General features: G+C 37.2%; 1 protein-coding gene across 3 annotated transcripts in view; it reads right to left on the reverse strand.

Moving 5' to 3' along the window:
- ZNF366 (zinc finger protein 366) overlaps positions 1-12294 on the reverse strand; it is a 31757-nt gene extending 19463 nt beyond the window's left edge. Inside the window, exons 1-2 of one of the 3 annotated variants that reach the window (XM_038124603.1) lie at positions 12145-12249; positions 10901-11059 (exon numbers count right to left, since the gene is read on the reverse strand). The gene's annotated coding sequence lies outside the window, so the exon portion shown is untranslated. Of the gene's footprint in view, positions 1-10900; positions 11060-12144 lie in introns of all 3 variants that reach the window. The other 2 variants (XM_038124602.1, XM_038124604.1) reach the window with 2 other exon arrangements.
- Between the last annotated feature and the right edge of the window lie 322 nt (positions 12295-12616).

Consider the following 12616-nt stretch of genomic DNA (forward strand, 5'->3'; position numbering starts at 1 on the left):
TGTCTGTGGAGATAAGGTTTCTTGTCCCATGCCTTTTACAAGGGATATGCCTGCTTAAATGGTAAGTACTATATATATTCCTCTTCCCTTTTTGGATTATCATCACTAATAGAACTGGAATTGGAAATAAGTAAGCAATTGCTCACGAACATGATCTGGAATGACTGAAAATGAGAAGTGGACTAGATCAGGTTTTTTTCTTCCTACATTAGTATGATAGTACTAAGAAGATCACTGTCTTTTCACTTCTCCCTGGGAAATTACCTTCATGTGCTGGTAGTAGGCTTCAGGATAAAAACTTCTTCTTTACTTCAACAAATGTGAGGTTTTTTTCTCAGTGAATGCTTTGTAAAATAAAACCTTTGTAATTCTTCACAGGACATAATCAAACCTCACTAAGGCCTGTGGGAAGACTTCCAATGGCATCTGAAAGCACTTCTCACAGTTTGCCTTATTATTTGTTATGGGTTCTGTGGCCCAATGAGGTAGGAAGCCATCTAGTCCTCAAACAAACGAAGAAATATTTGTATCTTCAGAATATATGTCAGCAGGTGGCAACCTTTGCAGACAAGCTTAATGAAAACCAAAGGAAGTTGATAGATTAAAAATCTGACAGCTTGACATGACACAGTAAACAGATACAACAAGTAATGAACTTTCAAGGACATCCTATTTTTTTTTCCCTTCATTTGCTATTTTGGTATCATCCTAGCTTCTAGTTTGAAGTTCAGTCATTTTAGATATGCCTTCTGGTCTAAGGGCTTCCTATCCAGCATAGCTGCATTAATATTGTCTGGGAGGCGTCACCAATACAAAGCAATGGATCTTCTCACAAGAAACTGTGTAGTAGAAATAGTCGCCCTGCATTGTCCTTGCTTCTTCCAAATTTAATATTTTAACTTGCATAATTTTTTTGTATATTAGCTGAGAAATACAGAAGTCGAACATACCCATTTGTCTGCACTGTCTTTGAAATCATCTTGGATTTGTGTGTAACTTGTATTCCTTTGTTTCATTCTTTGAATTCATTTTTAGTGAGCAGGACACTATGAGCACTTTCACAGGGGTATAGTTACTTTGGTATTCATTATAATAGAGGAAATGCCTTAAAATAGTATCAAAATTATACACATTCACTTTTCCATAACTTACAGATAATTTTTACTTTGATAATTACTGAAAGTATTGAACAAGATTTTCAGATTTCCTCTGCTGAAAGTCTGGAGCAGTCCCACCATGCAGCCTGCCAAAGCTGGGGTACTGTTTGTGGCATCAGATGTGTTTATAGGGTTTATGGCATAATTTGTGTTCCATGATTGCATTGATTCAATTTAAACCAAAAATAAGTTGACAGATGCTGTAGTGAGGTAGCTGCAGATTTATTTCTTCTCTCCAGTGTGAGCTCTTAGTTGTCAGTTTAGCAAACTGTTTGCTATCCGTCTTGTTGCTTTTATGTGTGCCCTGTCCTTACTTTAAGGACACCTTTGTTACCATTCTCTCTACCACTCTCTCTTCTGCCACCTAACAAGGGAGTGGGTGAGGGTGACAGAGCAGTATGTCTGGGTTACCCACAGACCATCTACCCTAGGGGCTTACTGGCAATGTGTCTAGCAGTACTTAGCCCTGTGGACCTCTCTAGTCATTTCAGGTCACGAAGAAAGTAGTTTTTGAGTATAGTTTACAGTAGTGGTTTGGATCTTTATTTTTCTTTTTCTTAACCTTCTTTCTCCTTTTTTTTCTTTTTCTTCCTCTTCATGAGTTTTCTTAGTCCTTCTCTTCCCTCTTCATTTCTGTATTCCATCTGTTGTTCACTCCCTCTCTATTTCTCTATTCTATTTGCTAAAATGATCAGCAACACAGAGGCAACCTGCATAATGAAATGAATGTTAAGTCAACAGACTCTGAAATGTTACCTGCTTACACAAAGTCATCCCAAACTACAGCTACACATGATGGGAGCCTGCAAGGCACAGCAAATTATATGGTTTAAAGTGCGTAAACGGACCAAGATTTTATGTCCTCAGCTGAGCACCTGCATCTGCCTGATTTGCTGGTACTGACATGGAATTCAAAGCTACTTTGGAGTGCAAGTGACAGGGACCACCTGCTTGCTGGCAGGCCTCCGGGTCCACAGTGTAGCCCGGTCCCTTCCCTGCCCACAGCACAGGGGCCCCCTGCCCAACCTCTCGCCTTTCACTCTTCCTCCGCAAAAACCTAGCCTAGGTGTAGCAAAGTGTAGCTTAGGGGAATCAGAGCTCCTGGAGAGGTACAGGGGGATGTAAAAGCAGGCATGTCACTCAGGCTAGCAGTGTAGCTAACCCAAGACACTGGTCCTGGAAAGAATACAAGAAACAGGAAGGCATATTATGTCAACTTTCCAGCCTGATCTTCAGGCATCTTAAAAAACTTCCTGCAAACAGATGGTAACCTGAAGTTACGCCTGGGAGAAGTCCAGAATCCAGAGGGTTGGAGTCTGCAGCCCCTAACAATCACATCTGACTTCCCTCTGCTCCCTGCCCCTTGGCACTTGCACTTTTATTATTCTAAAGGCCCAGCTCCAGCCGAAGGAGATCAGAGAGACCAGCACAGGCTTTAAGCAGGGCACTCTTCTAAGAGGTTAGAGATGTGGGTCCAAACTCCATGGGAGGGAAATTAATCAGTCTCCTGTCTTGTGGCTCTTGTATTTTTCCCTAAATTTGATGTTGTCAGTGTGTATTCAGTTACATGTAAGTATTCTTACAGGACTTGGTTCCTGACAGTATTTGGGCATAGGTATCCTGAGTTTTCAGACCCTGCTCAAAGCTCAGGGCTGACAAGATCAGTTTGGATGTAATGGTGACATCTGCAGCACACGTAGTAGAAGAAGGTGTAACTGGTGCCAGAAGACTGGGTGGAAATGCAATTTGATCCTGCCCTTACTAGGCATTGGAATTAATGATGGATTGGCCAGCTCAATTAATTACTCAATTAAACAACTCTCATCCTAAGCAGCCTACTTAATTCTCTCTCTGATATCATCTGTGTTGCACTGAAATAATTCTGAAATATCTGGGGTGCAGCTGAGAACAAGATTTGGGATTAGACTGCTGTGAGGTGATGACAATTAGACAAATTTCTTCCTTTTCTTAAGTGGATAAGGCGATCTCATGTCATAGGCTGGAACCATGGATGTGTCCCTGCCTTTATAAAGTATGTGGAGTCACTTTAATCCCTGTTTATAGAAGTCCTATCACTCCATCCCTGTTTCCTGTCTATCCCATATCTGCCAATGCAAATTAAAATAACGCATTATTGGTACTGTGGAAATCCTATGTGTTAAATACTTTTTCCTCTGGAAAATTATCAAATAATGTCATGAAGTTTTAGGGTTTGGTTTTTTTTCTCTCCACTTTTAAAAGAGACAGGGTGGACAGAAAGAAAAAATGAATAATATACATATTAGGAAGGATTTTGTAGTAAAATAGCAATGTTTGATAGAGTGTAGAGTCCTTAAAGAACACTTTGGGTATATATCTTTCCACCTACAATGCACAATCATTAAACACTACAAAGAGAACAGAGAAGGTTTGAACTGTTATTTTAAGAAAAATAACAGAGCTATGAAGAACATCCAAAATTAGAATGATCAAAAAAACATGCCCTTCCATAACCCTCTTGCTGTCCTATTTGAGCTTTTATTTTGAAAGCAAACCTTTCACTGGCACTCATGACCTTTAAAAAGGAAATGCACTGAGTTTTCCTTCCTACTGTAATCCCAGTGTCCTTATCACCTATATGAAGGCCAGAGAGATGGTCTGTTCTCCTCCCATCTCTTTGTTGTCTTAAAGGGTACCTAACAGCCACCTTCAGCTTGGTTCTTCAAGCCAGTCAGCAGCCCCCCCCCCCCCCCCACCAGCAGTTAATGGCACCTTATGGGCATCACATGTACCTCAAAAAAGAAAGGACCAGATAAAATGTGTACACATGATTGGAAAAGGGCCAAGGGATTAGAGGATTGGATGGGAGAGATTTTGCAAAAAGTTTTTGAAACAGATTAAGTTTTAATGAAAGGTTAGGTTTTTTTAAATGTGGAAGAGTATAATTAGTCCTTAGCAAAACCATTGGTTTTTTGTATTTATTTTGTGCTCAATTCCTTGTTTCATGCAATTCAAAACTCATAGTGAAACTGAAGGTTTCTAAAGTGGTAGGTACCATGTGTTTCAGTAAGACATGTTATATCCTACAAGAACTGAAAAAAGAGGATTTCACACACAAAGGAACAGAAGTGAGTATATATTTATGTGTGTGTATGTGTGTGTGTGATTTATAAAAACATATCTGCTACCAAACACTTATCTTAGTGTCTAGTTATTAAAAATAATCACTAGGTAATGCTTTTCTATTCATCTAGGAAAGACGAATAAATTCTCTTTCAGCTGAAGACTGAGCAGATTACTTGCTGGAAAAGCTCCTTGGCTGTAAAGACTGATTAATCCTTATTAGCCTGTATTACTCAATTGTAATTAAGCTGGCTTAGTAATGACTTAGATATTTCCCTCTGAACCTAAGTACAACAGAAAACACAGTAAAGGAATTAGACACATCAGTGCTGTTCTTAGGACACCGCTATGTTTATTTTGTTGAGACCTAATAAGAAAAATATAAGTATCATATCAATAAGACAGTGTTTTGAAAGACTCTTAAGGCAAATTGTTGAGCCATTGGAAGGAATGAACTTCTTTTGATATACCTGCTTTGTGATTAGGGAATTCTGCTTTCCAAACTGCCAGAGCATAAAACTTCTGTTAAAGCTTTGAAACTGCGATAAATATGTATTTATTGCCCAGAAAAATCATTGCTTGCACATGCATCTCACACTTTCATTTAACGAGGGTTCATTTTTTTAAAAAAAAATTTAATTTAGTTTGAAGACAAATGTATTTACTTCTTCAGTTCCAGCACAGAATGGCATTTTTGTCTGATCATATGAAGTACCTGCAAGAATTTGTTCAAGACACCTTCCTCTCTGCCTTTGCCCTTCACTTGTGGTGCTTAACTTGAATCTTGTCCTTGACTGAACTATAAAAATACCCTGGGAAATAAAAATTTCCCTCTCTGATCCCCAAACATATCCTGTGTCTTGCTCTTAATGATTTTGTTAACTTGTAGAAAATTTTAAAAATTAACACTAGTTTTTTGCCAAAATACAGAAAATCTGAAATTCAAAACAAATTCTATCTTGCTTCTACAATTTTCATCAACTGGAAAACAAATTCCTTTGGTCAATATGGGGAAAAATTCTTGAGGTTAGTTATTTTAAACAGAAACAGATTTGAAAAGCTAGTTTTACTGAATTCAATAAACTAGCATATTGAGTAGGAAAGACAGCTAAGACTTAGCCAAGTATCACCAGCAGATACTGGAACACTGACTAGAATCACAAATAAATAAGCAATTCCTTTTTGCCAAAAAAAAAAGAAAAAAAAAAAAAAAAAAAAAAGAAAATCAACATAGTTTGAAACCTGAAATTCTGAACATTTTCCAAACCACTCTAGTACTAATCCTTCACCATGAGTGATGCTGTGGATACTAACTCAGTTCAGATTTTCATCACAAGAAAAAGGAAACCAAAAACCCCATCAAGCCACTGTGACCCTACAGCATGACGAAGAATGGCAATAATTAAAAAAAAAAAAAAAAAGCATCATAAAATGAAGTTTTGTGAGAAATCACCTTATGTATTAATATAACTGTCTCTACCAATCCCTGCCCAGACCTCCACAACCCCATCCGAAATCATTCTATCCAGGACCTTTCCCCTGGAAAAAACAAATATCACATACGAAAACATGGAAAAATTAATAGTAATTATTGCAGTATTTTAGGGGGAATAGCAGGTAAGGCTCCGGTCTGAGCATGGGAACATTACCCAGTGAATTCTGTCACAACTCACTGTCCTAACCAGATTCATTGCCTTCCAGTGGGAGCCTGTTTATTGTTTTTTAGCAGGAAACAAACTAGTCAAAATTCTTGCAGCAAGTCATTAGGATGAACCCTGAATCCTGATCACTGTCCTGCAGAATCCAGTGATAGCCATTCAACTGCATTCTTTATCTGTGGCTGAAATTTAAGTGGGGTTCACTTTCTGTGGGATGTGAAAAAATCAATTAATGCGTTTGAAATGAAAGATTGGTACTTCCATTTTTCTGGCAGAGGAAAGAGGAGTTGGTGAGCACCATTCCTCTGATATATGTGACTCTTTCTGTGACATCCTGACAGAAGGCTGCCTACAGACACAAATTCTTCCAGAAATCCTGATAACTTCATATTGTGAGTGCAGCATTATGCCGGAAAACGGCTCAATATAGCATTCATACTGCTGTGATTCCTTGCTCTGTGGTTCTATAGAAAAAATACTTTCCTTCTCATTTATAAATGGATAGACTTAATTTCTGGTGAATCTATGAACAAATTGTTGTTAAGTGGCTCTTCCAGGAGGTCCTCTACAGTTTTCTTGAATTCCTATCACAGGTTTTGAACAAATACAGGATGGTCTTCTCAGCTTCAGAAACCTGCACTAAGGAACACGAGCCCAGGGTGGGCTCGTGCCTACCATGCCTCAAACAACTTCTGCTGGTTCTTAGAAGCTGACAGATGCTCTAAAAACAGTTAATTCCTTCCCTTTTCACCTCCTGGTAGTGTTTTCGTTACACATGTACTCTAAATACCTTTAAGAAAAAGCAGACTAGTAGAAAAATATTATGCTAACTGGAAGTATTGTATGACAGATGTTGCCTTTTCAAATAAAGCTCTCAAATAATTTTTATCTGGAGCTGAAACACCAAAGATGAAACACTATATGCTCTAGAAAACAGCTCAGAGGAACAACTAAACCTGAAATACTCACTACCTTCCAACACATCCATCCTGGATACCTTTCGATTTGGTCTAGATCCCGTGTATTACATGTTGTTAAGAGAACATACTCTTTTCAATTTAAAATTTCGGAGTGGCAGATCCAGCATAGAGCCCACCATGAAACAGGAAGTCTTTCATCACTGCAAAAAGGGTCTAACAGTTACATTGCGACCCTAAAAAAGGAAGATTGAAGTATAAGTGGCTCTTTCACAACCAGCAATAGCAACAAACAAATTTAAAGGAAGACTAGAAGTCATCTTGTCCTTCCCAGCCAACACACTTGTGGGTTATCAGAGAGGCTGGTGTCAGAACAGGAAGGGGCAAAGCCACATGGTTCTCTCACAGAGCCACCACATCTTGTCCTCTGTTGTGGGAAGACCAAAATTCTTCCATGCAGGGAAATTGGGTGGTCTCTTCTTCATCAGGCCTGCAGACAGGACTGTGTGGGTCTTGCTGTGCATTAACATCCCTTCTACTACAGCATCATCCAAGAAGAACACTTAAAAATGTGTGCTCCTTCTTACAGCCTTGCTTTCAATTTTAAATCAGTTTTACCTGTCTCAAGCCCTTGGTGAAATGTGATGTTATCAGTGTAGGAGATTCACTTTAACTTATCACTTTTACTAATTAAACCAATCGTCAATTTTGTATTTTTCAATGTTCTCTGAATTCTATTGCCTCTAATGAGCATATGCAGATGAAAAGCTGAGTGTTTCCAGGTTTACTTTTTTGAAGATTGACAAGGGAAAAATAGGTTTTCAGGAAACACACTTCTTACCTAAGATTTTTTCTTTAAATCAAATTAATTCCTCCACATCCACAAAATAGAAGGAAAATGTGTTAGGGTTTTATTTTCCATGGTAGAAGAGGGAGGAAGGGAAGAGAAATTAAAAATAGGGTGGTATTTTAATCCTACATTTAAATAATTAATAACAGGTTTTTTCTAACATCAAAAGCAGGAAATTAGAAATGAAAGTAAAAAGAAAAAAAAACAATTATTCACATAATTTCTTCTCATAACCTTCAGAGCACAAAAATACTTTCTTTTACTACATGATTAGTTAGCTTAATTACTACCAGTGACATTACACTTTTTACAGTACATTAAAAATTGTTGGTTGAGAAAGAAAATACAGTGTTTCACGACTCAAGAGCACATTATATGTATATGTATATGTATATGTATATGTATATGTATATGTATATGTATAAAACCATTTGTTTTACTGAAACAAGTAAAAGCATTTTTACGTTTGGAAGGATCTAAACCAAACATTAAGCAATATTTTTCACTGGATCATTAGTATTTTAAAAATCAAGCAAGAAGGACTAGTCCCTGTCAGGTAGATATAAACAAAAAATACACATCCAGCATGCAACTCAACGCATGTTTTAAATAATTGCTGAGGATTAACTTAGGCCGCTTCACTGAATAAAAATCTGAATAGAATTTTTAAAATGCCACTGCTCCAGTCTCAATTTCAGAATAGCAAATTTTCAGCAAAAATAATCCCATCTTTTCTCCCCCCCCAGATTTTTTTCTTTCTTTTCAAAGGCTTTGCATTATTTGCATCTCTATAATTCTTTCTTTTCCAAGACGACATTCCTTTCTTTTTAGTGGTCTTCTGAGATCATAAGCTAGATCATGAAAAATTACGCTCATAAGAAGAAAGTAACTATTTGGTTTTAATAGGTAGTTTATTTTTTAAAACTTTGCTGGGTTATAAAATTAGTCCATCAAACAAATGAATAATTTGACAACAATCTGTAGCAGTCTCCAAGGACTTATAAGGTCTGTTTGAAGGAGCAGTTTGATTGGATCACTTGGTACTGAAGAACATGCATGGGTGCTTAAAGATTATGGATAATTTTTTATCAACTACTAAATAAGATGTTGCCTACACACCATTGATCTGTGTCCCTTCAGCACAGCCACAGAAAATCCCCATTACCTTATGGAGCCTTTACTGCTTTTGTTTCTTATGGTGAGATTCTGCTGACATCTCCAGAAGAGTGGAGCAGTCCACTCAGAAACCGTTCTGCACTAGTGAGTCTTTGCAATTTCAAAGATTGAAAACAATGTAAATTTCATCTGAAATCCATACTCTTCTGTCTCAGTGTATGGGGCTTGAATTGGGTTGCTTTCATGATTCACCCCTGCTTATCCTGTTCTAAATCCCCTATATCTCTCTGGCACTACTAGGAACAGCACCTTAAAAACATGACACTACTTTTATCTGTGAGATGGACATCATGTCTTTCAAACCACCATATCCTGCTCTGCATCCAGATAGTCCTAAAACAAGGCTGTTGTTGAAGTGTTTATTTGTAAGAATAAAAAACAATTTTAAAAACGAAAACAAAACCAAAAACCTCCTTGGGATTCAAAGTTTCAAATTATCTGGCCAAAAATGTACATTAGACATGCCAAAATGTTACTAGGCATGTAGCTCAGTGCTTCTATTCCGTATATAAAAAGTCTCAATAGTTTACACCATTAAAGAAGCTGGTATTAAATATAAAAGGCAATGACATTTACAGAAAGACTTCTCTGTCTTTTGAACCAGACCTGTAAACTTGGGATTTCCACAGGGTACAAATTGTTTCTCTTATCTCTCTGCCATTACTGGTAGAGCTTTATTTTTCTATTTCCAAACAAAATCAATAATCTTCTATATTTTATTTCATTATAATTGAGAGTACATCAAATGGAAATAACAGCTTGAAGTAATTCTCTGAGGAAATACATACACTGACTTATCATTTACTTATTTATGTTACATACATAAATATAGCTATTACCAGTAGAAGCAGACTTTAAGCAAAATAAGCACAATTTTTTTCTTTTTATTCTTGGCTTACAATTTTAAGAGTTGACTCATTAACCATTAACAGTCCAGTCTCTCCCAAACATTGGGGTGAATAACTGAAAATTTAGTGCACAAATATTTAATTTGTGCCACAAACTAGTAGCAAATCTGTACCCGATACAGACTCAGACTATACCTTTCTCTGCTGTAAATATCTCAGTGACATAGGAATAACATGTCAGCCAAAAAAATCATCTTTCTGATACCTTAAGAAAGATACTAGTTCTGTTACAAGCTGCTGTGGTACTAAAGCATGTTACAGCGGTTCTGGCAATAAATTATGCAAAGTGAAAACACATAAACTCCAAAGGATTTCAAATATGTATTTTTAAAAGGAAAATAAACCCAATAGGTAAAATATAAGAATAAAATTCAAAATTCAAGGTCTGTTTTTTACTTTCAAATTACTAAGCATTCCTTTTAAATAGCTTTAAAAAACTTTTTTTTGGGGACTGGGTTTTAAAACAGTACATACTGCTTTTGTTCACCTACTATGATTTGAACAAATTTGTTCATATTTATGTATTTCAGACAATGTCTTAGAGAAAGGATTTATTGTATATATGATCTAAATCAAGAAAACACAAATGTTTATCATCTTCAGCAATAAAACCTGGACCTAAAGGCTGCAGCTTACTTTTACCTACATGACAAACTTTTTTGAACCAACCAGACCAAAAAACTTAAAGTGATTGCAATCCAGACTAATGCCCTGCAGTTTGAACAAAACACCACTACAAGCACAGAGCTTATGTAATTTTCTGTGTGTGTTTGGAAGACTCCTATATGTCTCACTTGACGTAAAATCTGGGATTCCAGGTGTTTGACATGTCAAAATAGCTGTTCAAATCACGTCTTTAATTTGAATCAGTATATAATCACATAAAAATAAACCCAGATATCTCTAGGGGAAGATGTGGCAGATGGTTTTCATGTCAAGACCTGGCACACATTTGTTATTAGCAGATAACAAATTGTTTGTGAGTTAAGTATAACCAAATAAACAATTAACTCATACCAAACTAGACTGAGTGGCAACACTAAGCTAAGGAGTTCAAGAAACAAGTAATTTCCATGTCTTTTGGCAAAACCCCCTTTGGCTGCTCCCAAAGCAAAAGGAATCTACAACTTACCCAGAAACTGGGCTGAATTTGTGGTAGATCATTCGTTCTTATGGAAAAAGCTGCAGAAAGACACCAGAGAGAGGGAGGAACAAAGTCCTTTCCACTAGTTGTTTCAGTGAGGGCTGGGAGAAGGAGGCTGTCCCAGGGCGGACGCGCAGCCCAGGTACCCTGGCGGGAGCAAGATTTGGAACAGGGCAGCTGGAACTGCCTGATAGCCCTCTGCAATATCTGCCCACCATTTGTAGCCCCTCTGTCTGGGCTCTGGGCATCCTGCACTTCAGAAGACCCTGCACTTCAGAGAGCAGCAGCTTGAAGACACACTTAATCATAGGATGAGCAAATTCTCCTTTTGCAAAGAAATGGACACCTGTCCTATTTCTTGCCCCACCTCTGCATTCTACTTCTATAAAAGAGTGCAGGTGGGGATTTTTTCTCACACAGTATTTGAAACATACTCTTGCATTCAGTCACTCATTTCACACGGCAATTCTGATTATTCTGATGCATTTATGATCAACATGAAAAACATTGTTGATGTCTAAAAAAGTGCAAACAGATATACAATTGAGTCCATCCTATTACTGATGTGGGTGATCAGCCTCAGTGCTGTTATGTACTGCACAACATGAACTTTTTCTTTTGTTTTGTTTTTTTCCAAGTGGGATCCAGGAACCATCTTATCACCTCCTAAATGTCATTGTTCCTAGACTAATCATATACACAGATGAGTAGAGATAAACATGTGTAATCCTAAACACAATGCATTTTGAGGGAACAAAAACAGCCCCAGTAATTCTTCTCTCAATATAGCACAGGTTGGTGTGTTGGAGCAGACTTCAGTATTGGCAGATGATAAATGAAATACATTGATTCCCATATGACAAAGCTCCGCTCTATATTTTAGCAATGGCCCAGTGAAACTGTTGGGATAAAGTTAGAGAAGCCTGTAACAAGATTCTCGTAGCAGGACTTATATACGCAAAATTCACAGGAGATTATATTATGAATATTATCAGCCTCATTGGAAAATACTTTCCTATCTGCATAGGTTAAACCACAATGGTAATAGCACCAGTATCTAAAAACCAGACTATAGGTATCTCTAGCGTAAATAGACTGCTTGTTAATGCATATGGTTGTTATTCTTTTATCAATTAAATGTGTATCTAATTAACACTTTTTCTTAATACTAATGCAGATATATATATTGCACTTTTAAAGAGTTAACCATAAAAGCATTTTACTTAACTTACCAGTTGTTGAAGCTGGAAGGAGTCTTGCCCTAAAAACTACCTGCTCTGATGTTTGTAATATCTGTCTCTCTCTCCCGCTGTCTCCCTCCCCCCCGTGCAGAGATTGCAGTAAACTTAGAAAACTAGCAGGGACAATGTTTCAAATGACTTAAGAAGGAGAACAGGAACAATCATTTCGTTCTCTTTTTTTTTTTCAGATGAGTACAGTACCTTCAGAAAGAAGGAAGGAAGGGAGGGGAGAGGAAGTCAACAACCCTTTGCTTTCCTGCAAAAAAATAAGGAAACAGCAGATAGCAATCTCGTTTTCTCTCAAACAAAATGTTTGGAAAAATAAATATATCCAATCCAAAAGGAATTCCTCAAGTATTATATCTGCATTATTGGCTTCATAAAACCTTCTTTACAGCTTGTTATGTGCAACTATATGAAATGAATTTCCGAAGTAGTAGGTAGGAATAGGACATCCATATCT

Source organism: Motacilla alba, chromosome Z (assembly GCF_015832195.1).
Source record: "Motacilla alba alba isolate MOTALB_02 chromosome Z, Motacilla_alba_V1.0_pri, whole genome shotgun sequence".
Taxonomy (NCBI): domain Eukaryota; kingdom Metazoa; phylum Chordata; class Aves; order Passeriformes; family Motacillidae; genus Motacilla; species Motacilla alba.